This window comes from Diceros bicornis, chromosome 16 (genome assembly GCF_020826845.1).
Source record: "Diceros bicornis minor isolate mBicDic1 chromosome 16, mDicBic1.mat.cur, whole genome shotgun sequence".
Classification (NCBI taxonomy): Eukaryota; Metazoa; Chordata; class Mammalia; order Perissodactyla; family Rhinocerotidae; genus Diceros; species Diceros bicornis.
The window spans coordinates 65,571,306-65,585,621 of record NC_080755.1 but is presented as its reverse complement, the minus strand read 5'-3'; the positions used below and the strand labels follow the sequence as shown (position 1 = coordinate 65,585,621).

General features: G+C 43.4%; 1 long non-coding RNA gene across 1 annotated transcript in view; it reads right to left on the bottom strand.

Annotated features, from left to right (window-relative positions):
* Positions 1-1,958: 1,958 nt before the first annotated feature.
* The window catches only part of LOC131415493 (uncharacterized), an 82,057-nt gene continuing 69,699 nt past the window's right edge, over positions 1,959-14,316 (bottom strand). The window contains exon 3 of the long non-coding RNA XR_009222472.1: positions 1,959-2,394. This is a non-coding gene — a long non-coding RNA (uncharacterized LOC131415493). The remainder of the gene's footprint in view (positions 2,395-14,316) is intronic.

Below are 14,316 nucleotides of genomic sequence, written 5' to 3'. Positions count from 1 at the left end.
AAAGATCCCATATCCAGATACTTATTGTTATATATTCCCTTATTACAGGGCACCTTAGAATTCAGTGTTTATTTCCATGGGTTTTCACTGTGTTTGTCCCATGTAATCAAGGGCCACTCTGAAAAGTATAGGAGGCTTGGATTTATGAGAAATTGACAGAATTATTATCCTGGGTTTTTAAAGCAGGACAGGAAGGTAGGCATGCAAATTTGGTTCTCTGTTCTGCATAGTGCCTAAAATAGAGCTCCACCACGCCAGCCCCTGCTCTCAGACCTCCTTGGTTCCCTACCCTAACTCTGCCTCGTGGCACAGGGCCCTCCACGTGGAGCCCCCTTGCTCTCAGCACTCCCTGTCCACCCATCAGCACTCTGCTCCAGCCCCGGTAACTGACTTGCCCCAGCACCCCGAGTTCTGTCAGAATTGTTTGCCTTTGTACATGGCATTCCACCTGTCTGAATGGCATTTCTCCTTTTGTCGCACTGTGAAACGTTTGCTCATTGTTCACGCCCAGCTCCCACGCTCCCTCCTTTCTGGAGTCTCTCTGGCTTTCCCCCTTAGGGCAAGTCGCTCCTTCCTCCATAACTGCATAAACTCTGTTCTCTCTTCTCAAGGCACTCATCACCATGCCTCAGAATTTTGTGTGTCAAGGGCATGCACTTCCCGGTCTTAAAACTCCAGAGTCTCTTCTGGATAAATATTCAGGGCAGTTCCAGATTATTCCCTCTCTCTTCTCCGTGGAGTTACTTTCAGCTTCTGGAGTGGTTCCTATTTCAGCTCTGCATCTGGTGAGGGAAGGACTTCCCCTCCCTCTGCTGAGAGGCGGCTGCTGCCCCCCCGCAGTCACTGCTGAAGCCCCCGTGGGCCTCCTCAGGGTGGCTGGCTGTTCACTTCCATCATCTCCGTGGGCAGGGGTGCAAGTGGCCTGGGAAACCTCCTGCTCTCCTCTCACCTCCTGCAGCCCGGAGGCCGTGCACTGCTCTCCCTGCACTGCAGCTGCCTCTCCGGGCTGCAAGAGGCAGCAAGACTCTCCTCTCGGGTTTTGAGATGACAGTGGCTGGACGCCAGTCCCCTCTGCTCCTGAGCCCCAGATCCAGCCACCTGGGGCTCTCAGTTGGACCTATTCACCCCACATGTGGTATTCTTAATTTTTATACTATTACCCCATATTTGGGATGTGCCTGTTCTAGTAGAGGTAGAGTGGGGGCAGTATCCTCTGGAGTAAATGCACTGGGTTCCCATCAGGTGGAAAACCCCCGTGTGAGTACGTGTTTCATCTGCCCAGCATCCCTGGCAGGTGCTGGGAACGCTGCCCTCACCATTCTGTAGTAATCCTGATCAATCTTTCAACCTCCTCACCCTGCTCCAGAACGAGCATCTGTCCACATTGGGCCGGTCAGAAGACTCCAGAGGCTGTGCTTCTGTGGCATTCCAGGCTGTGCGCTCTATATAAGGTGAGAACTGCCTTTCTTTCCGTGCAAAGTGAGCCCCTGGAGACCACAGAAAATACGGAGGAAAGCAAAGTGCAGTGATAGAGAGAGAGGAGCTTGGACCACATCTCTATAGCTGCTGGATCCAGCCACATCTGAAGAATTACCAGTCACATCAGACAATAAACTCCTGTTTTTTCCCAAGTGAATTTTGGTTCAGTTTCTACAAATGAAAAGGGCGTGATAGAGCACTGCTTCATGGAAAATGTATATAACACATCCCAGCTATTTAGATATTTATGCTCAATTTGAGAAATAAGATACATATGAAAGAGAAGAGAATGTAAAAGATGATGTAAATTAAATGGATATGTACTTGAAACCAGTTATTTTTGGTCTGTTCTGCAGATTAAAAATTTCCAAAATTTAAATTTTTTATCTTTTTATTTCTCTTTATTAAAATTTAAGGTAATCATTATGTTTACCCTTAACATCTCTAAGAAAATAAGATTCAAAGAATGGTGAGGGGCCACACAACATTCAATTTAAAAAATCATCTCTTTGTAAAGAATTTTTCTTCTTCTAATGCATTTATTCATTCCATTCCATTCATTCATTCACTGAAGGAAATCATTTAAATCATCACATAATTCCTTTCTCTAGGAATGAAATGTAATAAATTTACATCAAGAAAGGATTACTCTCTGGGCACGTTTTTCTAAAGAAAGATTTCTTACTGAATTACAATAAATACACAAAAAAGTGTGCAAATCCTAAGTTTACTGATAGACAAATTTTTAAAAGTCTTTTAATGCTTAATTAAAGCTGCATTTTTATGTCTCCTGTAAAATGCAAGTCTCTGTGCCAGATGCTGCAGGAAAATCACAGATGAGAAGAGCATGAGCCTTGAAATTAAAGTCATTTGTGCTCGTAGAAAGAAGATGGTGTCCTGTGCCGTGAAAACGCCCTGTGGGGCAGAAAACACAACATCCTTGAGTCATGACGACCTCGGCCCTGATCCTCCCCACCAATCTCGTCAGAACTAAGCAAATACTCTCGCGAGAACTCTGACAACTGTGAGGGTCCTTAGGGAGCTGGGTGCAACTCCTGACTGGGAACAGATCCAAGGGGCGAGGGCCATGAGATCTTCCCAGCATCACCCACACGCTGCGCGGCCCGTCGCCTGCCGTAACTCAGAGGGGTTGTCTGGCTAGTTACGCAGGCGACATGGCTCATCTTCACTGACATGATGGATATTTTATCTTTATAATATTTGACCTTGTTCTTTCTGAACTACGTGTTTGACTTTTCCTTTTTCAAAGTCAACTTGAATCCCATTTTTAAAAGGTGTTAGTGATGTCGTCTATCCAATTTTATTCATAAATGTACTTCCTATCCCCTCTACTCCATTCTAAGCTTTGCATTAAAACAATCGGGGGGAAATGCTGTCCTCCATATCAGGAAAAGTGTGACACCCAAGCCCTGAGGAGAAACACCCTCTCCTGGCCTGGGTTTTCCTCCATTTCTCAGTCTGACAGCCGGACACTTACTTATCCCTGGCGTCTGTGATACCAGGCCCTCCTCTCCGTGCAATCACTGCCGACTGACACACCACAGGCGACGCACTGCTTGTCTGTTTGGGACTGTGTACAAGAGTATAGTATAGTGTAGTACAGCATAGTGTATCATTATATAGTATTGTGCAGTAGAGTATAGTGGAGTGGAGTGTTATATAGTATAGTGTAGCATAGTATAGTGTAGTGTAGTGTAGCATTATGTAGTATAGTGTAGTGTAGTGTAGCATAGCATTATATAGCACAGTGTAGTGTAGGATAGAATACTGTAGCATAACATTATACAGTATAGTGTAGTGTAGTGCAGTATATGTAGTGTAGCATCATATAGTATATTATAGTTTACTGTAGTGTAGAGTAATATAACGTAGTATAGTATAGCATAACATAGTACATCAGAGAAGAGAAGAGCATAGGAAAGTATAATGTAGTGCAGTATAGTGTATTATAGTGTAGTATAGCATATCATTGTATAGTATAGTATAGCATAGTATAGCATTATATAGTATAGTGTAGTGTAGTGCAGTATAGTGTAGTATAGTACAGTGCAGTGTACCATAGCATTATATAGCATAGTGTAGTACAGTATAGTATAGCATAGTGTAGTATAGTATAGTGTAGTGTAGTGCAGTACAGTGTAGTGAAGTATAGTATAGCATAGCATTATATAGTATAGTGTAGTGTAGGATAGAATACTGTAGCATAACATTATACAGTATAGTGTAGTGTAGTGCAGTATATGTAGTGTAGCATCATATAGTATATTATAGTTTACTGTAGTGTAGAGTAATATAACGTAGTATAGTATAGCATAACATAGTATATCAGAGAAGAGAAGAGCATAGTACAGTATTGTGCCTGAACTAGACATGGTGGAGAGAACGGAGTGAGAAGACAGCTGTAAACTGAGGCACAAGGTCACCCCCACCACTAACTGTGCCATCCTGGGTAAATTATTTACCATGAGCCATGATTTCCTCACCCGAGTAACAAGAATGATGATTTTAGGGGTGAGTTTCCTTGAAATTGCCTTTTTGTCTCTAATCACATTACCTAACCTACCTGAATATTTAATGCATGTTTAAAATGATGTATAAATAGTAAAATGTATGGACTCCATGACAGTGTCCATATTTTCACATTTGTTTTCCATGAGGAGAAACAAATGTTATTTATAGAAAGTAATATGTAATATGAAATAAATAGGAAAATAAAATAAATAGCAAAACTATTTTTGAATTTTAGAACATGACAGAGTAAGAGCTGGCAAATCTAATCCATTTCTCCTTCCGTGCTCTCTCTCGCCTGCCCTCCTGCTCACTCAATGCACACACGTGTGCACACTCACTGTTGGGTGAGTGAGGAAATGGTCCAGAGCAGGCTGTTATCTGCTCATGTCCGAATGTGCAGGGAGAAGGCTGGTCATCCTGCATCAGTGTCAAAGTAACGAAGTTCTACCATTTCACCATATTTTATTTCCTATTTTTGTCTGCAATTTGAAATAAGAACAGCTGTCTAACTTATCAAGGTTGCTTCTAAATGGGCTTTGGAGAGTCAGGACGCTTTTTCCATCTCGTATTCTGCAACTGGGAAAAGCAGTTCCAGACTAAAAGTCTCATAAACCCTTTTAGGAAAGTTTAAGCCCTAAAGTAAATCAACCCACTTCTGTAATAAAATGAAAATCACTGAAAATTGTGGGTAATAATATAAAGGCTGACTTGTCCTCAATGTAAAGTCATAAATGTTGGGGCTTTTCCCCATTTGGTGACTAAGTAGATGAGGCACGAGGGCAGCTCTGTGCAGAAAGAGGTCAGAGGTCAGGGGTCAGAGACCGTCCATGCCTCAGGAGGTGGCTCTGCTGAGAACAGTCATGACACTCCGACTGAGGCGGATTCCGCCCCCCATGAGACAGCACAGGGCAATGATTTCTGGAAGCACTAAGCTTCAGTACTTCACCAAATGCATAAAGCATAGTTGTTGCCATTGGCAACTCCAAAGTGTAAAGAGGCGAAGAGTCTGCAAAGGCTTAATATTCTTTTAATCATAATCGGGTAATATTTCACGTACGAAAGCACTTGCTTATTTGTGTTCTCATTGTCTGTTGAGTGGAGAAGAAAATTTTCACTCAGCCCAGGTTGGATCCATATGTCATGATTTTATTTTCTTAAAGGACAGAATGGTGTAAAGAATTCTGAGTTACAGGGATTACCATGAAATGGTTTTCTGGCAAGAAGTTTTAGTTGAGAACTTTATGGACAGCCATCTGCTTAGTTAAGGAAAATTGTTCCCATCTGTTGTTCTGCTGTATAAACATCTACTTACCACAGGTTAGTATTGCTAATAAAACCAACTTGGGCCTCACAGAATGTTTATGTGCGGTACGTGAGACCCAGCGACCCTTTTCACAGGTGAAGGCCAGCGAGGTGCAGAGGGTGGCCCAGAAATCCTGGGGGTGCTAGCTGACAGGAGCGAGGAGGTGGGGGCCCCAGCGTGGAGGGGCAAAGACAGAGGATGTGCAAGTCCCTCTTGCGTCCAGACCTACAGAGCAAGAAGGCTGCCACAGGCTTCCTCCTCACTGCTTCCTGCATCCTTGGTCAGGCCCTTGCCCAGGCCCGGGGCAGTGGGGAGAGGGTTACGAGGGAAGGCTGGTGCACTGAGGCCTGGTTTAAGCCCCAGCTCAGCTAACTCACTGGTTCCATAGCCTCCACTAGCTGCCTCCTTTCTCAGTAAAACAGAAAGGGTAATAGGCCATCTCATGGAGTTGCTCTGAAGATTGAATAAACTAATACATGCAGAGTACCAAGAACAGGGCTAGCATGTCGTAAGTATGGAATAAATGCTAGTTTTAAGTTATCCATCAATTCATTCTGTAAATGTTTCCATTTTAAGCTACTTGCATCCATCATCAGACTATTTATTGCATCTCATCATATTTATGATAAAATCAACTTTCTATTGATGTAATAGGCCAATAGTAGATATAATGCCAAATCACAGATAATTCTTAATTCTTAAAAAATAATAATTCTTAAAAAATTCTCACACAGTTGTCTCCAGAATGCATGAATTTTTACCTTAATGTCAGTCCAAATTTATTTACCTAAATTTACATTAAAGTGGATTTCTATTCTCTAAACTTGTACCATCTTAATAGGAGAAATAGCCTAGGAATACACAAGGCTGCCAGGAGAAGGTGGCCTGTGTTAAAAAAAACACAAAAATAGGCCCAGTTAGTCCATAAAATCTGTGTCCAAGCGAAGAACACTCACAGTGGTTGGGGGTTGGCTGACTTTCATAGAGGTGGCAGGTGGCGTAGCCAGGTCACAGTCCCCTCAGTTCTGTTAGAGGAAGCTCATGGTTGTAAAGGGACACAGCTGCAAAAATGGCCCAGACCATTGATGGAAATGCTTCAGAACTCGATTGAGGAGGTGGCTCACAACGTTCTGGAGGTACTAAATGCCACTGAATTGTGCATGTTAAAATGGTTGATTTTCTGAGCTGGCCCCATGGTGTAGTAGTTGAGTTCATCACACTCTGCTTCAGCAGCCCAGGTTTGCAGGTTCAGATCCTGGGCATAGATCTACACCATTCGTCAGCCATGCTGTGGCGGTGACCCAGATACAAAATAGAGGAATACGGACAAAGATGTTAGCTCAAGGCAAATCTTCCTCAGCACAAAAAAAAAAAAAAGGTTGATTTTATCTTATGTGAACTTCAGCTCAATTATTTTAAAAAGGCAATGAATCCACAGTAAAAATAAATAAATAAATACAAGATCACCTGTCTCTGTCTTTAACCCAGCCTGGGTTATTGCGACACACCTCAGTTTCTTCTCACTGAGAAGAAAGCAGCCTGATTTGGAGACTATGGCTAGAATCTGTGCACATCAATGTATCCTCTGTTCTGCTCTGGGGGTATGTTACTTCTCAAGTCACATTTTTTCTTTGAATGTGTTTTATCTGTTTATCTGAATGGGGTAGTTTTGTGTTAAATACTTGATGGTGACATCTGAGGACAGTAGCTCTCTATTGATATGCTTCACTCTCTTCATTGTCCAGGAGCATCCCCTGGGGGGAGGAAGTGGGGGAGGGCCTGTGCTGGGGCTGCCCCCGCTGCCACGAGGTGTCCTCAGGAGCACGGTTACGCTTCATGTACACGTGTGGCTGTACACCCGGCTTTCCCTCAAGGTATTTTGAACTTGTCTCATCTTTCCTGCCCAATTCCGTTGTCAATGTGGTTTATAAACTCACAGCCCTATTGTTCTCATGAGTTTCAACACCATCATCTAACACATGGAGACAAGCTTGTGTGAGTGGACCCCCATCACTGCTCTCCCTGTGCCTCATGAAAGCACCTGGCCTCAGATGGGGCTGGGAGCATCCCAGAGGGACCACACCAGGCGGGAGTCCCCACCTCTGGCTGCTTTCCAATATAAGAAAAATGAAGATCCACCATGTTCATGCCAGTATTCACACTCAACCTCACACATACGTGTGACTAGCTCTGTCACGGCCTATCCATCCAGCATGAAATACCTTTTATTTTATTTTTGTGTGTGTGTGTGTGAGGAAGATTTGCCCTGAGCTAACATCTGCCAATCCTCCTCTTTTTGCTGAGGAAGACTGGCCCTGGGCTAACATCTATGCCCATCTTCCTCCACTTTATATGGGACGCCGCCATAGCATGGCTCGACAAGCGATGCATCTGTGCAGGCCCAGGTTCCGAACCAGCAAACCCTGCGCGCCGCAGCGGAGCGCGCGCACTTAACTGCTTGGGCCACCGGGCCGGCCCCTGAAATACCTTTTAAAACACATTGTCAAGCTTTCTTATCTTTTACAATTAATTTTTGCAGTTTCATTCCTTAATATACTGTTACAAGTTTTAGGTCTGTGGTTTATTTAAGTTCCAGTCTCGATAAAAAATCTAATGGCAGTTAGTGAGCCCTAAATATTCACATCTTAATGAGAGTGTTATTTGAAGGAAGTTTGTTGAATAATAAATTTCTACTGGGTAAAATATATGCTAAGGACCTATTACAAGGTTGAATATTTATTTCACTGAAAGGATGCCTTCTTGAGTCTAATTGAACCATAATTAAGAATTCATGGAAATTCAAAATCACATATTTAGGAGTTTCATAAAACACTGTAGCTTAGTAAAAAAATTATGAATTATGGATCAGAAAAGTCTGGTTTAGAATTGATTTGGTCACATTGTAGACCTATAACTGAGCAAGTACATTTATAGAAACAGTAAATGATAGGTACTATAAATGGTAGATTTGAATCCTTACATACGTTACCTACATTATCCTATTAATCTTCAAAACTATTTTATGAGGTCATTTGAACCCCCATTTTAGATGGTGGAAATCTCCCTCAGCCTTATTTCTCCATCTGTAAAGGAGATAGTGACACTAGAAATTACAAACCTATAACTAGGAGACTTACCATAGGTGTGGCTAGAGCACATATGTAATAATACATAAAATAATTTAGCAGGGAATTTTTCTGATGAAATGTGGGTAGATCAGCTGTGAATGCGGTGATGTCGTCGACATAAGAACATCAAGCCACTGCATGGAACTTGGTGCCAATACGCTCATTTACTTCACGCCCATCCATAAGAGATTCAAAACCCAAAACTTAGCAATAGTTACTGATTCATTATCAACAAATGTTCAGGATGTCAAGTTTAGACCTACGGTCTTTAACTTTCTTGATGCTTTTTCCAAAACGTCATCTTTCTGTAAATCCCACCAAGTAATTCACACAGTGTAGACCTGGATCTTTCAGGGGAGAGTGACAGCAGCACCATTCAGGTCTGAAGTGGCCAAAGTTTCCTTAACAATGGACACTTATGCCCATGACCCTGAAACCAGAACTATCCAACAGCCAACATGAATTCTGGGCTGATGTTATCATCAAGGGTGCTAAGTAGGAGCTGCCAGCCTGTGAAGACGGGCTTTGTGCATCTTGAGAAAGGACTAGTCATTACATGTTTTCCACCTAGGAGAACTTAGGTGCAATGTCTGGCAACGAAAAAACATCTGCATGGGTGGTAAGTGTTGGGATTGATGGTGACAAAAGAGCTGCCAAGTGATCCCTTCTCGTTTTGTCTTAAATCGTGGAAGTTCAGCCAATATTCCAGCCCTGCCCGTGCATCCTTTAGGCAGCTCCAGTGATGAGGGTCAAAATATAAATGTTTCCGAAACCCATCAATCTTTGAAAGACCCATGACCCGCTCCATAATGTCAGCAGCTGTTAGCACCTCACTCCTTTTCTGCTGGAAAGTCAGAACTCTGACCTTCAGCATCTTCCTGCTCTCAGACCTGCCTGTCCAGTTCAGGGCTCTCAGTAACGAGAAAGCAGTTCCTCCCCGCTCCCCCAACAGAAGATTACGACCCCCGACCCAAACCCAACACTCCCACAGTCTGGTTAGGATTGAAACCCACCCTGGCTCACAACGGGCTTCCAGGAGCTATTATTTCTCCTCCTAGCCACTGACCAACTGGGACTTAAAGCAGCAAATGCAGGAAGAGGAGAAGCGGGCGCTCCGAGTCCACTGATGCCGTGCCTTCTCCTTCTCGCCTCTTTACTCGTGAGTGCTGAGGATGGCAGCCCAACAGCTCCCCAGCTGCAGACAACTTGCCAGCCTTGCTTGCAAGGTGTGTTGATTTCTTTGTGTGCAGTATTTTGTCAGCACTATTGACCTCGTCCCCAGCCAGCTTTTCGCGGCAGTGATACTATATAACACAAAATACCAAAACTCAGAGGCTTTCCACAAGAAGCGCACATCTCTCTCTCACAAGCTGGCTTGCTCCCATGGGCCTGGCTCTCCACGTCCTCAGCCTAGGACCCAGCTGAGAACACTCAGGGCCTGCTGTCCTCAGCGGGGGAGGAGAGGAAGAGGCCAACCCCAAAAGCACAGGTAACTCATGCGGATGTGATGTGTATTCGTCCTGCTCACAGCCCATTGGCTGAAGCAGTCACATCAACAAGCCACAGGGAGGAGAGCTCCGCAGGAAGGATGAGGGTGCGAGGGTGGGCCAAGGACAGCGAGTGCCTGCTGTACAGCTGTGCAATCCCCCACAGGCCTTGCTAGCTGTGAAATGTGGAGCCTGGAAACGACAGACAACAAAATAAAGGCATCTGGGTGAGAATTACTGTTTTCCTGAATATATTGTCAATGAATATGACAAGCCCCATGAGACAGAATTCTAACTCCGTCACTTGACATCACGACTTATCGTCTCAGTGGGGATTCACTCTTTCTCTGGTTCGGGGTATCATTAAGCTCCTGTGGTACCCGTGGCAGCGTGCTTAGGGGTGGGAGAGGCAGGATACAAAGACCAAAGCCACGTGCACACCACCCTCCTGGAACATCGTGGAATCTGCTCATGCCTGTGTAACCCACTGTCTTTTGTAAGCAACCCACGCTTGCTTACGCAAACGACTGTTACCATTGTGTGTACATAGTACATTAACCTACAAGAGCAATTGTGCAGACATTAATAGCATAATGACAGCACAAAAGCATGCAAGTAAAGAGTGTGAACTTTGCGCTGGGCAGACCTAGCTTACTTGCTGTGTGGCCTCGGGCAACCTACTCAATTTTTCTAGGCCTCAGTTCATTAATCTGTAAAATAAGTTTGTTTTAATTATTATAATACCTATAAAACTCTTTGCCCGTGTCACATAGTAATACTCAGAAATTAATCAGAAGCAAGAGCCACGGGAGCAACTGCTGCAACATTCCTCCAGAAGGTAGCTGCATCCCAGACCGTGCTGACAGGACAGGTGAGTGTTGGTGCCAGCCCTGGGGGGGCACCAAGGGAGCTCCGGGGCCAATGGAGTGAGCAGGACACAGAACTTGCCTCTCACGTGTCTCCTAGTAGAGGATGCGCACGTGGAAACACCAGTTCAATATCCTGACTTGTAAATGTAAGATCTTGTTTCCAAAGAGAGGGACTAAAACCAGAATCTGCAAGTAAATTAAAAAGTCATAATTTTGTATAAGATTCCAGGATAGCAGAATTAATAGGCACACCCCGCTTATTAAGATCAGACAGATCCTGGCCTGCCAGAGGTCACTTGATGAAATTAATTACCCAGAAAATAAGTATACACGGACCTCTGGGCCAGTTCTTGGACCTCTGTGCACAGGATTTGCAGAAAGTTGACTTCACCAAGGTAATCCTTAAACCTTAAATTTAAATCCTTAAATCAGATATGTCCTGTTTTTTTGTTCTCAGCTGGTCACTCAGAATAAAACCTGGTAAATATTAAACAGAAAGAGAGTCTGTTTACTGTTACTAAAACTTTTGGCAATAAACCTGTTGGAAACTAAACTTCAGCCCAACAAAGCGTGCCTTATGCACGAACACATAGTAACCACCAGGGTGGCACAAATTTCTGTCAAACCAGATAGGTTTTTTCACCCGTAAAACTTGCCCACCATTCAATGTTGCTTGAAACGTAACTAGCCACTTCATTCTTTTGATCTCAGGTTTTGATCCATTTTATAACACAGCTTTTCTGGGAGAGGGAGAGAGAGAAGAAGGAGGAGGAGGAGGAGATAATTTCTTGAGAGTAAACATTGATAGGTAAAGAGCATGAAGACTGCCTCTGACTGAGAAACAGGGGCAGGAGGAGGGAGCAGGTAGAGAAGCAGCATCAGTGAAGGTAACACCAAAGAGAGAAGCTGAAAAGTCAGGGAGGGAGTGATTTCAGCAGAAATGACGGAGTGAGGAACTCCAAAACCGTGTTCATCCACAGAAACTGTGAATAAGCTGGCAAAAAAACTGTCAGAATCAACTTATTCAGAACTCTGGACTCTAATCAAAATTTAAAACAACCAGGATATGCTTAATGACAGAAGAACTGCTGAGTTTCGGTAAGAGAGCTCTGCGGTGTTTTAACTGCCCTGTTACCATCCCACTCCCCAGTTTGGGGGTGGGCCTTAAGACGACAGGTCACAGCTCACAGCCCACCAGGCGCAGGGCGCTGGTACCAGACAAAGCAATCTCCACCTTATTCTCAAAGACCGTGGTTGTGCGTCTTGAACTGTCACTGGCTCCCTGAAGTATCCACTCCAGGGCTTGACTTTGTCTCACCTGCCTTGGAGTCCTCATGGCAAAGGTGGCCTCCTGGGTGGTGTTTGTGGGAAGCCTTTAAAGGTAAATACATTAGCCAATGCCTCATGAGGAAGGGAGAACAATTGGGACAAGCAATAGACATACTGAAAACTCTGAAAAAGAAGAGCTGGGGAAGGAGACCTGGGAAGGAATAGGGGCTTTGAAAAGTTCCCCTGTATACCAGGGCGTCCAGAAGGCCATCTAGAAGGCATGCCCAGGGTGGACATATGCTCAGAGAAGAGCTGAGAAGACCGAGTTCTACTCCTGGCTGACCTCAGGCCCTGTGCTGCAGGGGGGAAGACTAAAGCAAAGTCATAGACGGCCCGGCTGGGCGCTGAAGGAGTGCGCAACACAGAGCTACTGCAAGGCCTGGGAGTGTTTGGGTTTTGGTGCCAAGTGTTTAAGGAAGTCACCATCAAATCACTAACCATCCACTAATAACGGAACAGAGACTTCGGTGACCAGACACAACCAAGAACACAGAGTTTACTAAGTAGTTCAGAAGTCACTAAACAAACAAAAAACACAACAAGCAGCAACAATAAACCCTGTGTGTGGGGGTGGGGGGAGACTCTTACTTCCACACTTGCTTCCTTATAATAGTCAAAATGTCCACTTTTCAACAAAAAATTTCAAGACATGCGAAGAAACAAGGAAGTATGGTTCATTCACAGGAAAAAAAGAATTAATAGGAATTACCCTTAAGAAAGCCCAGACATTAGAATTACTAGAAAAAGACTTTAAATCACTTCTTAAATATACTCAGATATACTTAAATCAACTCTTAAATATACAGGCCGGCCCGGTGGCATAGTGGTTAAGTTCATGCACTCTGCTTCGGTGGCCCAGGGTTCAAGGGTTCGGATCACATGCACGAACCTACACACCTCTTATCAAGCCATGCTGTGGCAGCATGCCACATAAAATAGAGGAAGATGGGCACAGATGTTAGCTCAGGGCCAATCTTCTTCAACAAAAAGAGGAAGATTGGCAACAGATGTTAGCTGAGGGCTAATTTTCCTCACCAAAAAAAAAAAAATATATATATATATATATACTCAAAGAGCTACAGGAAACCAAGAGGACAACATCTCCTCAAATATCAATAATGAGATAGAAATTATAAAAAGGAACCAACTAGAAAATATAGAGTTGAAAAGTACAATAACTGGAATGAAAAATTCATTAGAGGTATACAAAGATATGCAGATTGGAAAGGAAAAAATAAAACTAATTTTATTCACAGACGACATGATTATCTATGTAGAAACAGCCCCTCCCAAGGACTCCACAGAAAAACTCCAGAGATAACAGTGTGTTTAGCAAAGCCATAAGATACAAGGTAAATATACAAAAGGTACAAGGTAAATATACAAAAGCCAATCACTTTCCTATATATCAGAAATGAACAATTAAGATGTTAAATTGAAAAAATAAATTAACAACACCATTTTTATCCACACCCAAAAAGCGAAGTTCTTCAGTATAAAACTAACAAAATATGTAAAGGATCTATAATCTGAAAACTGTAAATATTGAGAGAAATCAAAGAAGATTCAAGTAAATGGAAAGATATTTCATGTTCATGCATACAAGACTCAATATTGTTAAGATGTTAAATCTTACCAATTTGAACCATAGATTCAATGCAATCCCAATGAAAATCTCAGCAAGCTTTTTTGTAGATATCAACAGACTAATTTAAAAATTTATATGGAAAGGCACAGGTATTAGACTAGCCATCACAGTTTTGGAGGGAGAGAAGCCAAAAAATTTGGAGGACTCTCATTACCAGGTATCATGACTTACTATAAAACGACAGTAATCAGAACAGTGTGGTATTGATGAAAGAATACACAGGTAGATCAATAGAACAGAACAGAGAGCTCAGAAATAGACACACACAAGTATATGCAACCTTTATTTGACAAGGTGCAAGGACAATTTGAAGGTGAAAGGATAATCTTTTCAACAAAAAGTGCTGGGGGGGCCGCCCTGGTGGTGTAGTGGTTAAGTTTGCACGCTCCACTTCAGCAGCGCGGGATGCTCAGGTTTGCATCCTGGGTGCAGACCTACACACTGCTCATCAAGCCATGCTGTGGCAGTGTCCCATATACAAAAGAATAGAGGAAGATTGGCACAGATGTTAGCTCAGGGCCAATATTCCTCACCCCCCCCA